At 56.4% G+C, this 5,173-nt stretch overlaps 1 pseudogene; it reads right to left on the reverse strand.

Moving 5' to 3' along the window:
* Positions 1-3,043: 3,043 nt before the first annotated feature.
* On the reverse strand, positions 3,044-4,849 carry LOC129488828 (endothelin-converting enzyme-like 1; annotated as a pseudogene).
* Between the last annotated feature and the right edge of the window lie 324 nt (positions 4,850-5,173).

Here is a 5,173-nt window from a genome sequence, read left to right on the forward strand (position 1 = left end):
CTCATTTTGTCATTGAAATGACATCTTTTTTTTTTTTTTTTTTGAGACGGAGTCTCGCTCTGTCACCCAGGCTGGAGTGCAGTGGCGCGATCTCGGCTCACTGCAAGCTCTGCCTCCCGGGTTCACGCCATTCTCCTGCCTCAGCCTCTCCGAGTAGCTGGGACTACAGGCGCCCGCCACCACGCCCGGCTAATTTTTTGTATTTTTTAGTAGAGACAAGGTTTCACCGTGGTCTCGATCTCCTGACCTCGTGATCCGCCCACCTCGGCCTCCCAAAGTGCTGGGATTACAAGCGTGAGCCACCGCGCCCGGCCTGAAATGACATCTTTACCTGAAGGACACACAGGAAGTATATTTATATTTTCAGTCTTTTCTTGGTACGCCTAAAATGGAGAGCTTTTCAGTTCAAAGTCAGCAAACTGGATTGTAAGAAGGAGGGAAGGGGAGTTAGGAACAAAGAGAGGGCGAACTCAGGACAAGTGGGTTCAGTACTTTGTCATTCCGCGACTCATTCTATGTGGCCAGAAAATTTCCATGGTTGCACCCACTCCCCTTCCCAAGTATCTTCAAGTCTCTATTTATGTTTAAGTTTCTATTATGCGGCTATCTAAACTTTACAAAATCAACCCCACTGCCTTCTGCAACATCCCATGTACGTGCTGGGCTTCTTTCCTGCACTGATTAGACGAGGGGTGAGCCAATGAGTGAGGGGTAAGGGTGAACCTACCTCTGCACGCTGATTCGTATCCAGAATGCTTTTTTGGAAAAAACCCTTCTTGAGTAGCTATTCCATCTGTGGTTGCATTTCCACCATTTCCTCATAACACTGTTTTTATTTAAAAAGGCATTTGCTGTTGGCAATATACCTTGCCTGCTATATCTACCTTTCAGTGGGACATGAAAAAAATGAAAGAAGTGGTTTGTGTATTTCCCTATTGGAACAGCACCTGGTGAATTCCTTCAGCTGAGCCATGTTGGGAACATCTGTGCTTTCAGCCCACTGCAAAGCAAACCTCCCACACTGGGTACTTTGCTCTAACACAAGTTTCTTCCAATCTTCGGCAGTGTTTTCTCCACATCTTCCGACGGTGTTTGCTGACAAAGAAATGCCTTTCGGTTTGTCGACAGATCATTTACTGCTTATTGTTTCTGCCATTTTTCCTGCAACAGAAAGAATTAAGTTTCTCCCTGGTGGTAGGTGTTTTTAGTCTCATGGTATCATGCAAGAAACTTTAAAAGAGCTTTCCAAATATTTGTCATTGCGTATGGAAATATCAAGAAGTACTGGGTTGAACTGCACCTAAATTTAAACACTCACTGATGGGAAAAAATTGCACTCTTTCTTCGGTTCCGGAAGCTTAGTTTGGCTGGGCACAGTGGCTTACGCCTGTAATCCCAGCACTTTGGAAGGCAATGGCAGGCGGATCACCTGAGGTCAGGAGTTCAAGACCAGCCTGGCCATCATGGTGAAACCTTGTCTCTACTAAAAAATACAAAATTAGCCAGGCATGGTAGTCCTAGCTACTTGGGAGGCTGAGGAGGGAGAATCACTTGAACTCAGGAGGCGGAGGTTGCAGTGAGCTAAGATCGTGCCACTGCACTCAAGCCTGGGTGACAGAACAACATTCTGTCTCAGAAAAAAAAAAAAAATCTTAGTTTTAGACGCCTTGCCAACCATGAGGATTTCACACTGCTCATAAGTAATTAAGTAATACCTCCAGGAACAAGGCACCCGGGGCAAGCTTCAGCAGTAATCACAGAGTAGGAGAAATTCAAAGGTTTCGTTTGCTGATTTTTTATTATTAGGGGCTAACGTCTGGTCAGGTCTGTACCCCAGGTGACGTGCGCTCTGCCAGGAGTAATAAGGAATTCTCAGCTCTCCCTTCTGCTGTGGTTCATCTGCTCTGGATTTCTGGTGTTAGTTGCAGATTCTTGACAGGAATCTTTTGTGAGCCTCTTGGCCCTTTTGGAGGATGAGGTTGGTTAAAACTAGATCATATAAGGCCATGCGCAGTGGCTCACGCCTGTAATCCCAGCACTTTGGGAGGCTGAGGCAGGCGGATCATGAGGTCAGGAGATCGAGACCATCCTGGCTAACACGGTGAAACCCCCGTCTCTACTAAAAATACAAAAAAAAAAATTAGCCGGGCATGGTGGTGGGCGCCTGTAGTCCCAGCTACTCGGGAGGCTGAGGCAGGAGAATGGCGTGAACCCGGAAGGTGGAGCTTGCAGTGAGCAGAGATCGCACCACTGCACTCTAGCCTGGGTGAAAGAGTGTGCTGAGCTCAATGACACAGCAGGACATTCTTGCTACTGAGGCCAGCCCCTGATGCTGATGGGTCAGGGCTTCTGTCATTTCCTGACTTGCCATGGGGAGATGGTGTCTGTCCTTGAGGGTGACTGTCTGACTCAAAGCTGGCCTGCAAAGGCCTCTGTTCCTCCCATGGTGGATAGATACCACGAGGCTCTCCCAAGGGTGACCTGGGACAGCAGAGCTGTAGCCACACTTTCTCTTTCCAACCATCCCTAGGTGAGGAAACTGCAGCTCAGGAAGCTCCCAGCCCTGCCGAGGGCCTGGGAAAGCAGAGGGGAGAGCTAGGATCGGATCCTCGGGCTCTGGGTCCTTTTTGAGTTCTGCCTCCTCTAGTGTGACTACTGGACAGAAGTGGCGGTGGAAATTCATGGCACACCCAGCAGGCAAGTCCAGGGGGCAAGGGAGGGGCCTGGGCCACACTCATATAGGGGGGTGATCTTCTGCAGCTGCCCCAGCGTCACCTTTTTGTACATGGAGCTGACATCTCGCTGGAAATCATCATACTCTGACACAATGATCTGGGTGGGGGTAGAGATCAGGGCTGAGCCAGCCTTGCTCCATGGTCCCCTGTCATCAGCTGCCCCCATTACAGCCACAGGGTCTCTTTAGCCTTCTGCTCCACAGCATCAGCACCCAGGAAGCTGAACACTCGCTCCATGAACACCCTGTATGCTGCCAGTATCTACCCCACGGGAAGGGGCTCATCCAGGGACAGGGACAGGGACAGGCCTAGCCTGGATCCACCCCTCCTGGGGCCCCAGGCCTTCCCTGCCTCCCCATCCCATGCCCCAGCACCTTCTCACTCTCCTCATCCTGAGCGAGGTACGGGGTCCTCTCTGGCAGAGTGAGCCCGTCCTGGTCAATATGGGGAGAGAGACAGGGGCCAGAGGTCAGAGATCCACATGCCAGACTCCCGAAACAGATGGAATTTTCACCCCAATGCCCAGAGAGCAACCAGACATCCATGGGTACAGCCCCAGAAGCACGCAGCCCCCAGCCCCTCTTTCCATCCAGAAGAGATGACCAAAGCCCTATCCCTGACTGTCTTAGCTTACCCTTGAACGCCTGCACTTTACCTGTCGGGGGAACTTGCGCAGTGCCGCACTGACCCTTGGGGTTCCTGGCTTTAGCGCCAGCCCCAGCCCTCACGGAGATGTCAGCCCAGCCCGCCGGCGCGTCCCTCCCTCTCTGCCCTCACTGCCTTCCAGAGGGCTGGGAAATTGCGGCTCCCGCGGCTCCGCTAAACACTTCAGTTAACCCAGGGAAATTACTTGCGCCTTCCTCCCGCGCTCTGCCGCCAAGGGCTCCCCTCCCCTGCTTTCCCTTTCTCTCCTCTTGGGCACCCCCCTCCCACGCGCAGGGACCCCTGGGCAGGGCCACGCCCCGGGTCTGCGGCCGCTGGCTGGGCGCTCGGGGATCGCACTCAGGTGGATGAGGTAGCGCGAGGAGTTCCTGTAATCTAGGCTGATCTAGAGCGAGAAGAGCGCGGCGGCACTGTACACGCCCTGCACCTTGTACAGCAGCTGGTTGAGGTCCCAGCGCGTCGCGACCCCCGGACGCTCCGCCGCGCCGCCCAGGTCCCAGCCCCCGCAGTCCTCCATGACCTCTAACATGGGCCGAGGACTCAGTACCTCGATCTCGCGCACGTCGAGGCACGAACGGAAAAAGGCGCGCACCTTGCGCTTGGCCGCGCCGCCGGGCCCACCCCTGGGCCGTGCCAGCAGGCGCCGCAGGCGCTCCTCTTTCTGCTCGCCGATGGCCGCGCTGGTGCCATAGGTGGGGATGGCGTGGTGCCTCAGTCAGCCGCCGCAGGCGAAAAAGTAGAAGTCCTGGCACGGGGCCATGCTGGGGTCCAGGTTGGCTGCCAGGAAGCCGGCAGCGCGCGCTAAGGCCTTGCCCTCGGGGCAGCTCTCGGGACAGGCGCCGCCGCCCTCTGCGACCGGGCCCAGGTACTTGAGCGCCAGCATACCCGCCAGTATCGCGCAGAGATCAGCGGCGAACACCAGCCCCGACAGCGGGCTCACCTCACGCAGGGTTACAGCGCTGCAGCCCAGGCCCTGGTGGCGCTGCTCCTTGAGAGAAGCCTAGGGGGCAGAACTTGACCTCCTGGAACGCGTCGTAGTGAGCCGTCAGCGAATCCCGGGCTCCATGGCAACGAGGCCGCCGCGGTGCAGCCCTGGGCCACCTGGGCTATGGGATGCGCGCGGCCGCTGGCCTCCTAGTGGGCCTCTGCATGGCCCCGGGGCCAAAGCTGAGGGAAGAGCAGAGTCAGGCTCAGGAGGCGCAGCAGCCCGATGGGGTTCCCAGGCACCGCGAGGAGAGACGCAGGCCTGGGTGCAGAGGCCCCAGCTGCCGGCCTCATTCACTGCGAAAACCAGGGACGAGGAGAGTCTGGCGGGGCCACCACCCCGCGTGCACAGTGGAGTCCTCCCCTGTCCTCCTCTCTGCACACACGTGTCGGATGCTGGATTGGGAGGCCTCTTATGGGAAGGGGGAGGCGCCTGGCACGGGGCCTGGCACGTAGGGGGCCTTCATTGCAAGGCCATCCCTCTTCCCTTCGCCTTTCTTGTCCACGACCTGCCCTAGCCAAGGCCAAGTGGGGTGGGGGAAAGAGCGGAGGCTGGAGTGGGAGGTGCGGTCAGGGGCGCAACATGCGGCACTTCCAGCTCTCCGAGCTGGACACAGACAGACGCTTCGCAAAATGGCCAAAGAACCAAACTTTGTCCTCGTGGAAGTCTGCGGGATCGACCACTTCAACCCCGCTCGCTGGCTCCTTCTGCTCGGTGGCCCGACGGCCCACCCGCCCCTTCCCAAGGGGCACGCGCAATTGCTCCAGGGTCGCGGATACACAACCCACTC

The sequence above is a fragment of the Symphalangus syndactylus genome, chromosome 8, assembly GCF_028878055.3.
Source record: "Symphalangus syndactylus isolate Jambi chromosome 8, NHGRI_mSymSyn1-v2.1_pri, whole genome shotgun sequence".
Taxonomy (NCBI): domain Eukaryota; kingdom Metazoa; phylum Chordata; class Mammalia; order Primates; family Hylobatidae; genus Symphalangus; species Symphalangus syndactylus.